The sequence below is a fragment of the Tursiops truncatus genome, chromosome 17 (assembly GCF_011762595.2).
Source record: "Tursiops truncatus isolate mTurTru1 chromosome 17, mTurTru1.mat.Y, whole genome shotgun sequence".
Classification (NCBI taxonomy): Eukaryota; Metazoa; Chordata; class Mammalia; order Artiodactyla; family Delphinidae; genus Tursiops; species Tursiops truncatus.
This window is the reverse complement of record NC_047050.1, coordinates 7,567,667-7,579,760: the sequence shown is the minus strand read 5'-3', so window position 1 is coordinate 7,579,760 and position 12,094 is coordinate 7,567,667. Positions and strand designations below refer to the sequence as shown.

Sequence of the window (12,094 nt, the reverse complement as noted above, 5' to 3'; positions counted from 1 at the left end):
ACGTAGAAAAATCAGAACCAGGTTGGCGCCAAGTACTATCAGGTAATCAGACTGATTTACACACACACACACACACACACGTGTCCATTGCAGCCGTGGTCATAATAGCCAAAAGGTGGAAACCAGCCAAATGTCCCTCAGTGACCGAATGGACAAACTGTGGTTTTACCCATGCGATGGAACATTATTCAGTCATAACCAGGAATGAAGTACTGATGCACATTTCAACACGTGTGAGCCTCAAAAACATTATGCTTAATGAAAGAAGTCAGACACAGATGGCCACATGTCGTATGCTTCCATTTATATGAAATGTCCAGAATAGGTAGAACCACGGGGACAGAACACAGATTAGTGGTCACCAGGGGCTGGGTGGAGGGGTCAGGGGAGTAACTGATGAATAGGTACGGGGTCTCTTTTGGGGCGATGATGAAAGTGTTTTGAAACCAGATAGAAGGGGTGGGTTGCACAGATGGTGAAGTACTCAAGGCTACTGATTTGTTCCCTTAAAGATGCTTAATTTTGTTATGTGAATGTCACTTCAGTCTAAAAGAAAGAAAGAAGCATTCTGGTTGAGAAAGGAGTGGGAAGGCAAGAAGGATTAGGAAGCTTGGTACCACTGCACAAGCCCCGTTTTCAGTAATTTCATTCTGCAGATGGCGATGCTGTCTGATAGGATGACACATGGCCCTCAGACCGGGTAGCATCATGGAGACCCACGCGTGCCGGCCCCATGAAGCTGTGGAGGCCCAAGTGGCAAAGGGCTCAGGTTCCAATGTTTGTTTGTTTGTTTTTTTGCGGTACGCGGGCCTCTCACTGTTGTGGCCTCTCCTGTTGCGGAGCACAGTCTCTGGATGTGCAGGCCCAGCGGCCATGGCTCACGGGCCCAGCTGCTCCGCGGCATGTGGGATCTTCCCAGACCGGGGCACGAACCCGTGTCCCCTGCATCGGCAGGCGGACTCTCAACCACTGCGCCACCAGGGAAGCCCTCCAATGGGTCTTGATTAAGTAGTGAGACATTCAGAATTAGGAAGGGGCTTATTTCATGGTTGATTTAGTAGACACAAATGAAAATAAGGAACCTGAAGGGAGCATTCTTCAAAATCTCTACGCCTAGCTTGTTCATGTCATGCGGTGGTCCCCAAAGCTGCATCATAAACACAGACTAGGCTGATTATAGAGCTGAGTGCCTTCCTTTCATCTGTCCAAAATCCATAACCCATAACCACATTTGTTACGGGCTGCACTGTGTACCTCCCCTCCCAAATTCATATGTTGAAATCTTAAACCTCAGTATTGAAGAATGTGACCTCATTTGGAGATAGAATCTTTAAAGTAATCCAGTTAAAATGAGGTCATTAGGGTGGGCCCTAACCCATATGACTGGTGTCCTTATACAAAGAGGAAATTTGGATACGAAGACACACATAAAGGGACGATGATGTGAAGAGACACAGGGACAAGATGGCCATCTACAAGCCAAGGAAAGAGGCCTAGAACAGTCTTCCCTCACAGCCGTCAAAAGGGACCAGTCCTGCCGACACCTTGATCTTGGACTTTTAGCCTCTAGAACTGAGAAAATAAATTTCTGGTTTTTAAGCCGCCAGTTTATGACACTTTGTTCTGGCAGCCCTAGCAGACTAATACAGCATTACATAATGACCCCTGCTTTTCACCCTTGAAAGGCACATTGGTTGCATAAATGCTTCACCCATCATGTAATGGCTGGTCCCATGGAATAAATCATGGTCCTTGGAGATGGTAAGTTTCCATAGGACAGGTCCCAGGAACAGACAGCTTTGTGGCCACAGCCCCTGACAGAGCCATCTCTGATTACAGTCCTTAGCAAATGTTTTCATAATTCAAATTGCAAAGAGGATGTTAAACTTTAGTGCTTTAACACAAATCAGCACCTGCTTGAGGGAAAAGTATGAAATGAAGTATGGGTATGTGTCCCGGCTGCGCCCAACTCACGCAGAAGCGCGTGTGACAAGACAGAGCGGAGGGCGGACTGCAGCCAGTTTCCACGTTCTTGTAAATGTGAATTCTGTGCAGCAGCTCCTGGGGACTGGAATGTGGCAATTTTAATGCAAAATTAATTGTCAAGTAGAAGACTGCAGGGGCCTTCTCCCTGGTGACTATCTCACCCACCAGCTAGTTGCCTTCACTCTTGTTCTCGATGCTCTGTACCTTGTTAGCAATATTCAAATGATCAAAAATGATTCCAGGGGCTTCCCTGGTGGCGCAGTGGTTGAGAATCCGCTTGCCAATACAGGGGACATGGGTTCGAGCCCCGGCCTGGGAAGATCCCACATGCCGCGGAGCAACTGAGCCCGTGCGCCACAGCTACCGAGCCTGCGTGCCACAACTACTGAAGCCCACGTGCCTAGAGCCCGGGCTCTGCAACAAGAGAAGCCACCGCAATGAGAAGCCCGCGCACTGCAATGAGAAGCCCGCGCACCGCAATGAAAAGTAGCCCCCGCTCGCCACAACTAGAGAAATCCCACGCGCAGCAACGAAGACCCAACGCAGCCAAAAATAAATAAATAAATAAATAAATAAATAAATAATGATCTCAGGATCTCAATCTCAAAACCCAACCCCTCTTGGTCAGCTCGCACCTACTTTTTGTTTTTACTTGCTTACTTTCACAACAGGATGTCATTGCTGAACTTGCGTTACCATCTCCACTTTCACTGTCAGCATCGTAATCATCGTTAAGATCACACTTGTACACACTGACATCTGCTTCAATTTTAAACTGAATTCTGGGCTTAAGTAACATTAAAAATGCTATCTTTAACGTCATATAAGGGAAGTCCTGTGCTGTATCTATGATTTTTCATGAAATCCCTATGTACAAAAATGTTCATATTCTGAATAGCATCTGGATGTGTAAATTAAATTACTCTGAAGCAGGAAGATGTAAAAATATTCCTAGAGATTAACTTTGCTTCTCTCACGATGATTTCTACACGTGCTACGCAGTGAAGCAGCTGTTACTCTCCCATAAACCCACGGCTTCAACACGACCTTTCACTGAAGGGACACAGACAACCTATCAAAAAATGTCTTCATTCATAGGATGTAAGGTATGTATTAATTTCCTAGGGTGGCCGTAACAAAGTATCACTGACTGGGTGACTTGAAACAGCAGGAACTTCTTCTTCCACAGTTCTGGTGGCTCGACACCAGAGTCAAGAGGTCGGCAGGGGTGTAATCCCTGAAACCCGTGGAAGACTCATCCTAGTGGCTGGTGGTTTGCTGGCCATTTCGGGGCTCCCGGGTTTGAGGCTGCCTCGTCCACGTGGCCTTCTCCCTGTGTGTGTATTCACATGGCCGTCTTCTGATAAGGACACCGGCCCTGATCCTGTATGACTCCATCTTAACTCATTACATCTGCAACCATCTTGTTTCCAAATAAAGACAAATTCTGAGATACGAGGGCTTAGAACTTCAGCATACATATTTTTTGGGGGGCTGGTGGGGAGCACAGTTCAATCCACGAAAAGGAGATAGGGTAGACTTCACATATTCAAGTTCTGAGAGCAACTCATAAGGCAGCATTTTTGATCGATGGAGACAAAGCCTTAACTTACAAGAAAGTACACACATCGGCCCAGTTTAAAAGATTTTAAAGCAAGTATCCGTGTAACCCCCACTTAGGTCAAGAAACAGAACATGTACCAGAGAAGCCCCCCGCGTGCCTCTCCCTCATCAGAACTGCCTCCAGGACTCATCCAGCACCCCACATTACATTCAGCTACCACATCTGTCTCCTCCAATCTGTGTGCCTCATTATCTTTCACAACCTTGGTATTTTTGAAGAGCGCTAGCCACTTTGTAGGATTTTCCTCAATTTGGGTTCGTCTGAGGTTTCCCAATGACTAGGTCGACGTTATACATTTTGCGCAAGAATTCCACAGAACTGTGCAGTGTGGTAATGTCACTTTTTAATACTATAGGTAGGTTCTCATTAGTTTTTATTTCATTTTGAGTTCCTGGTACATCATGGTTGATTTTAATTATTTTCAGAGTATGTGAAACATTACTGTAGTTTTGAGTTAAACGAAACTGTATATTGAAAGGTGCTACTCGTCCCGATTCGCCTTAGTTTCCACTCTGTACTCACCCCCTAATGAGACTAGGTAACCAGTCTCATTAGTTTCTAGTTTATTATTAGTTTCTAGTTTATTATTCTTGTGTTTCTTTTGCACAGGTGAGCAGATACATGTATATTTTCGTCTCCTGCCTTCCTAATTAAATGAGCGATGGTAAACTGTAGACACGCTTGCATTTTGCTTTTCTCATTTTGCTTAACAATATATCCTGGAAATCATGACATCAGTACACAGAGCTCTTCCACAGACTCTTTACACCCGTGCAGGACTACATTGTGTGACGTACCAGCTTACTGAATCACTCTCCTATGTAAAGACACTGAGGTCATTTTCAATTATTTTGCAATTACAGCCAATGCTGCAGTGAGCAACCTTGTGCACATGTGCTTTCGCATTGTTGGAGGGTATCATCAGGGTATTTTCCTAGAAGTGGGAAGGCTGGGTCAACAGGTAAGTATCTCCTGGTTCTATTAGGTATTGTTGAGTTCCTCTCCAGAAAGCTAATATCAGTCTGCACTTCCACCAGCAACATGAGACATTTCACCAACAGAATGTGTTGTCATACTTGTATTAAACTTCTTCCAATATCATAGTTGAAAAATGGCATCTCAGTTTTAATTTGCATTTCTAACTGTCTGAATTTAAAACATATTTTAGGGATACTTTTACTTCATTTTTTGGTGAACTGTCTTTTTCCATGTTTCCTATCAGGTTTTTGGTCCTTTGTCCTTCAATTTTTAAGAGCTGGCCTGATGATTTTCTAAACCTAATGAACACTGAATATATACACGTGCAGCTTAAAGTTTCCCATCATGACTTCAGCCAAGTAAGTAGTGTTATCCAGTATATACCAATGCAACATGAGATACTCTACTTATGGGGTTAGGCTCTATTCTCATTTGAACACTGAAGCACATGTGAACTCTTTCCAGGAAACACAGGTAGATATGTTCATGCATTTGTATAGTCAATTATTTATTATGGAACAGGGTTATCTTTTTGCATTATTATGGGTTTTTGTGGTATTAATTTTTAGCTCACATAGTCAAACCCTGTGCTGCCAACCTTAGTACTGAGCTTAGATGGAGCTTCACTACCTATGAGGGAATAAATGTTTAATGTGTCCCAAACACAAATCATTTGAGAGATTAGACACATTTTGGTATCATATATATTCCTACTCTCTTCACTATTAGAACGATTAGAAACAGGAACTATTTTCCTCTTAACAGGCTATTTTAAAATTAAAAACATAACTTATAATGGAAAAGAATTAAAAAAGAACATAGATGTATACATATATAACCGAATCACTTTGCTGTACACCTGAAACTATAACACAATACTGTAAATCAACTATACTTCAATAAAAAAATAAAAATAAACTGTGTAGGAAGATATAGTTTCACTCTCATGTACTGTTTGAATTGTATATCTAATTATACACTACTCTTCCAAAAATTTGGTCTTAATCCAGTTTTGTTAAACCCAGAAGGCAAATTATAACACTATATTTATGAAGATTACAACTTTGGAATGTTACATGTTGAGACATTAAAAGTTTTATTTTTTGTGACTGATTTTCTAGCTCTTAAAACATGTCCATAGGTGCTACCAAAATTGACCAAAGATCATTTAAAGACTTAATTACAGTATTAAAGCGTTTAGTTCCAGGTGCCACTATTACATTATTTGTGACAAGGATAATAAAACAGCAGAGTAGAAACCAGACGGTAACACTGTTTTGTCGACTGACATAAAGGATTCATCACATATGTTCCTTAATGGCAGATGAAACTTGTAGAGAAAGTGGTGACAACTACGGAGAAGTCCTCTACCCGCCCCTGTGGCCCAAGGCCGAGGCAGGTTAAGGCTACTGTGCAGGGGCTGCATTTGAGGGCTCCAGCTCTTCTTAGGTTATTAAAATACATGTGCTTTGTTGTTGTTTGTTTTCCCCATGACTTTCTCTTCTTACACTTGATTTATAAAAGAATTAGAGGAGACAGCATGGAAAAGAAACACATTAAGTTTCTGGAAAAATTAACAGCAGTTTAAAAGTAACAGTTACCAGGGCTTCCCTGGTGGCGCAGTGGTTGAGAGTTCACCTGCCGATGCAGGGGACGTGGGTTCGTGCCCCGGTCCGGGAAGATCCCACATACCGCGGAGCGGCTGGGCCCGTGAGCCATGGCCGCTGAGCCTGCGCGTCTGGAGCCTGTGCTCTGCAACGGGAGAGGCCACAACAGTGAGAGGCCCAAGTACAGCAAAACAAACAAACAAACAAAAAAACAGTTCCCAAAGAATCATCCTCTTCCTGGTACAGAGCAGAACAAGTTCTAGTTGTCTTAACTTGTCCTACTCACCACTAATGAGAGTGAATGGTAAGATCAGTGAATTTGATAAGACCACTTTAAAGAAAAAAAAGTTCATAATAAAAATACTCAAGAAACTCAATTTCCCCTCACCTTTCTCTCTGTCCTCTAGGAGCTAGTTAAAGCAAAAAACTCAGATAGCATTGGGTGACTTCCCACAGGAGTAATGTCAAAGCTTTGACAGAGCACTGCTGAATCTTCAGGAAAGACCGGTAGAAAGCTGAAGTCAGTGAGCGGATTGAAAGTAGTTAGTTTCATACTTAAAATACTTGCTTACATCATCAATAACAAAAAGAATTTCAATACGGTAAAAAGATTTTTATCACATTCTAGCAAATTTTTAAAAGGGTAGTGTTGTTAAACATCCTGACCCTTAAAAAAAAATGTGCTTTATAATACATGTAAAAGCTGTGGATGACTGAAAAACTGCATTCTTAAAAAATGATGTGGTCATAAAAAAAAAAGAACACTTTTATACATAGGATTTTATTTGCACTGCTATAACAATTTCATTATAGTCCAAGGGAGAAAAGAAAAGGAAGGATAAAACCACCACACTGAGCAAATTACTAAAGCTTTTCTACTTTTAACAGGATTTTTCCATCTGGTAGGTTTATTGTCATATCCCCTTCAAAACAGACAAGATGCTCACCATATTTTAAAGATTATAGGTTGCCACGGAAAGAAAAATTTTACACAGTCACTGTACATCAAGGGTTGAAAAACTGTCCTGCGTGAAAAATATATTTAGAAATCATGTGAATAAAAGAAAAAGAAAACATTATTGTGTTCAAGGAAAGATTAAAGTCCTCATAATGTGCCGTCTAAATGTGGACACATCATTCCTCCTGGAGTCGCTCAGGCAGAGGGAGTCCTTTCTTCCGCCTACCTCACTCATTATACTGTGTTTTTACCCAACAGTCTGCATTAAGGCAAACAAATCCTTTTCTGAAGAGGTCTTAAAGAACTGTGGACAAATAACAGACTTTTGGCATTAAAACAGGTTAACACACACATAGCCTTTAGAATGTACATTAAGCATATTTCTCTCGGACTAGTGACAAGAAAAAGATGAACATGCTTGTTAACAATGTCAAAAAGTTTAAAATTCAGTGTCCAAGCAATTCCTAACGATGCTTCTGTAGCTTTAAGCTCTAAACAGTATAGAATTTATGCAAATGCATTAAAGAATTCAAGCTTGGCAAATTACACCCAAGCAGGTTATAAACTATATATACAGAAAGTAAAATGATAAATACAGAATTAAAAGAGTCCTTCGGTTTTCCTTATAGCCTTGAAAATTGACAAACTTTTGAGGACAGTTCTATAATAATTAAACATTAGGTAACCACAGGTGTGGGGAAACCTAACTACACAAACCGATTTAAAATACTCAAGATGACTCTGTAGTGTTCAATACAATTCAGTTCGTAGGTAAGGGCACAAGACAACATTTAACAAAAATAATCACGTCAATTGACCTAGAAATCAAATGCAAATAGATATGAATACAATCTCCAAAATCTGTCTTTTAAGTGAACATTAACCATTTATTCAAAGTTATACAAGAATTTGAAGGATTAAAGTCTTCTTCTGTGACATAAAGCCATTTCGAAGAGTTTCATGTCTCAGCTGAGCAGGAGGGTGAAAGAATAGGTGAGTAGCCCCTTCTGGGCAGCGAGACAGTAAAAACAGACTCAACAGCAGCCTCCCCCGGCCTGCTGTCCTCCCTGACTGCCTGCGTGCGTGGCGTTAGTAGCAGCATGCTGAGGGCCAATTTTAATGCCATTTGCCTGGAATGAAAGACAGAAGGATAATAAATGTATCTGGAGCCAACCAGACAGTATAATTTAAATTTAAGAAATCCTCTGGTTTCTTAGTGGCACAATCTTACCAAAACAACTAAAAAAAAAAAAAAAAAATATATATATATATATATATATATATATGCTAAGCAGATTTTTACAACAATTAAAACAATATCTCTCAGGGGATGTTCCTTCCTTTAAAAATAATACTTGTGGAAATATTCCTGCAAACAATTCCTTATCATACCAGGTACTGCGTTAACAGAAACCAGAGTGCTGCTTTAAGGGAATTCTCACAATGGAGAGATTGTTTAAAACGTAATCTTTAAAAGAGAAAAATATGCAAAGCCTATGCTCCTCTAATACAACGTACAATCTTTCCTCTAGACCAGCGTTTCTGTTCCATGTTGAATCCAGCTGTACAGGCTAAGGGCATATGAGTGTTCTGTGTCATCAATAATTTCTATGATCCCCAAAGACATGGCAGCTTGCCAAGAACCCACACACAGAGTGGTTCTTTCATTCATCAAACTCACACTTATGTCTCAACCCTCACTCCCTCAAGTGGATTTTACCTAAAAATACAACACTCTGAGAAAAAGTAATACAGTAGCTTCAGAAATTAAGCTCTTAAGGAAACTTTACGATCACAGTAAATCTCAGATTTATAGTGCTTGGCAGTTGTTCTGCAACAGTAGTAGCCTTGGGGTTTTCTGGCACTAGCTCAGTATTGACAGCAGCTGATGTGGTTTCTTTTCGCTCTTCTGACTCCTCTTTAATAAAAAGCATGCCCTATGGCTCATTGGTTTTGCCCCCTCTGGGCTGGTAGCAACTTCTTGAGGAATCAAGAAGTCAGACTTGGCATCAGGCCAGATAAATCGCACGGCCTGTTGGCTCCTGACAGCACATTGCAATCAAAGCCACGCCAGGCACAGTAAAGCACTCAGCTACTATATGAAACCAGTCAGAGACAATGAACATGCCCTTTACAAAGACGCCCAATTACTGTTCAATTTATATGGCATTAGTCTCTGAATGGTGTCGCCTTTAAAATTAACTCAAGGTCTGTTGCCATATAAGCCTGGAAAGTATGGGTTAGAAACTTTATCACTACAAATTAAAAGAAACTGGAAAATCAAACACTTTTTGGAAACCCTAGGCAAACTGTTGTTTGTTTTAGCCAAGAATATTGAGACAGATAATAAAGAGGCTCTCTTGCACATGCCAAGAGATGCACACACAATGTCTTCCTAACACGGTGCTTCCTCACTGCACCTGGGGGAGGAATAAGGGTTTTTCTCTTGGAAGCAAGAAGTCTTATTATAGAATGGCAGAAACATTTATGTAAAAGTAAATAATATGCTCTTATCCACATAAAAATTCTGAAATAAATAAGGACAAATGCATAGTGGTGATTTAGGTCAAAATGATGGCCTTTGGTAAACACTCTGAATTATCTGTTTCAAAGTTACATTTTATCCTCATCATGTTGATCAAAACTGGCTCAAAATAATTTTACAAAAAAAAAAAAGAAAAAAAAAAGGAAAAGAAAAGAAACCCACAAAAACAAACAAAACAACTAGTGCCAACTGCCAATTACATATACTAACTCAGGCTCCTGAAAACACACTATGCTGAACTGGGAGTAACTTCCAATTGGACGCCTCCCTTCTCCGCACCAGACACAATGGAGAGAGCACCTTGCATTAGCTGACGTCACACACGCATTTACACACTAGAAAATTATTCCCAAAGCAGATGACACCATATGGATGTGTAGATGAAAGTGGATTTTCTTCTCTCTTTGGAGGATTTATATTATTTTGCATTGCTTGCAATAAATGGATAGGGTCACTTATTTTAATCCGTTTTCATAGATAAAGTGATGCTTCACTAGAACATAAACATTTAGCTATTATACAACATATAACAAATTTTCAATGAGAAGATTATAAACTTATCTGTTAACTGACATCATAGATCCATTTTACGAATTTTAAAAAGTAGAAATCTTGACTCCAAGTAATAAAATTCAATTCTAAATTAACTAGCCAATAATATTTATATATATATATATATACCTCATTATTAATGTCAAAGACTCCTTCTTGGATTTTTTCATAAATTTCTTTTGCTGTATTAATAAATGCCTGAAATATAAGGTAGAGAAATTGGTTCAAATTATTTAAAACCACACAGTAAGAGAACATTATATAAAAAGCTCCATAAAATATTACAATGCTCAACATAAGAAAATCAACCAATGGAACACACCATATTAATAGAATAAAGGACAAAAACCACATGAGCATTTTAATAGGTGCAGAAAAAGCATTTGACAAAATCCAACACGTTTTCACAATAAAAGCATTCAACAAACTAGAAATAGAAGGGAACTTCCTCAAGCTGATAAACAGCATCTAAGAAAACCCACAGCCTGTATCATACCCAGCGGTGAAGTCTGAAAGCCTTCCCTCTAAGATCACGAACAAGACAAGGACGTGTGGGAACTAACGCCAGTAGAGCAACAGCCAAAAAGTGGAAACAACACAAATGTTCACCAACTGAAGAATGAAACCCAAAATGTGGTATAACCATACAATGGAATATTATTCAGCCATAAAAATGAAGTACTGGTTCATGTGACAATGAGGATGAACCTTGCTAATAAGTAAAATAAGCCAGACATGAAAGACCACGTATAGTTCAATTCCATTTATATGAAATGTCCAGAAGAGGTCAATCCACAGAAGGAAAATAATTATTGGTTGCCAGGGGTTAGGGGAAGGAAGGAGTGGAGTGATGAAAATCTTCTGGAAGACAGTGGAGATGGTCGCACAACTTTGTGAATATACTAAAACCCATAGAATTCACCTTTAAAAAAGGGTGAATTTTATGGTATGTGAATTATATCTCAAAAGAAAAAAATTCATGACTGGAGAAGGGGAAGGGGAGGGGAGACCATAACATAAGAACAGCACACCTGAGAAAAACATGTCAATTAGATAAGCTGCATAGATGTCCATGTTGAAACTAGCTTACTTCTGGAGGCCACCGTTCCATACAGGATCCTTTTTCCCAGACAATGTATTACTTAACATACAGTTTGGCAGGTGGCGGGGGTAATAATCAAAGGATGCTTATGATAAAGAGATAAAGGCAGCTCAACTTCTATGCCATGTTGAATAAAGTTTCACCCTTTTCCCATAGAGCATACTACTAAATGACAAGAAATTAGCATGAGAACATTGTAACCAAATTAAGCCTCTAAATACCAGAATCAATCCAAAAGCATTCTATATTTATGTAAGACATTAAGATATTTTACACATTATTGCCAATGCTACAGAGGTGTATACAAACTCTCAGGTTCTAAACTATCAGATTTGAGAGATAATAGTATTAATATTATATTCAATTAGCATTCTATAAAATTCATAAAAGAAGGCTGTTCTCCACTACTACTGATACAGACCTAATTCAAAATTTAAAAAGTAAACAGGTCCATGGAGAGGAACACATCATATCTTTCGTCTTTCTACACTGTAAATATCTGACTGCTGAACTGCCACCAGAGCTTTTGTTTCCTATTAACAGGACTGATATGTTTTCACCTTTAAGGCCCTACAGCTCCCCAGAGCAATCAATCTACTGCCGCTCAATTACTGCACCAAGAACACACAGTCAGTGCAGGCGCGTGAGCGACTGCGGCAGGCGCGCAGAGGAATGAATATGCATCAACTCTAAGTGGCTGATCGAACCATCACAGAGAGGGTCACGAGAACTTGCAGAGAAA

At 39.9% G+C, this 12,094-nt stretch overlaps 1 long non-coding RNA gene across 3 annotated transcripts; it reads right to left on the bottom strand.

Moving 5' to 3' along the window:
* Positions 1-5,071: 5,071 nt before the first annotated feature.
* LOC117308699 (uncharacterized) lies at positions 5,072-10,912 on the bottom strand. Of its 3 annotated transcripts, XR_004522862.2 has the most exons (4): positions 10,380-10,861; positions 7,143-8,283; positions 6,584-6,710; positions 5,072-6,340 (listed from the first exon to the last, which is right to left on the bottom strand). It is a non-coding gene; the product is annotated as an uncharacterized lncRNA (long non-coding RNA). The 3 variants fall into 3 exon arrangements; XR_004522861.2 differs by having other exon boundaries at positions 5,072-6,710; positions 10,380-10,854; XR_012327181.1 differs by lacking the exons at positions 5,072-6,340; positions 6,584-6,710 and having other exon boundaries at positions 7,086-8,283; positions 10,380-10,912.
* Positions 10,913-12,094: the final 1,182 nt, after the last annotated feature.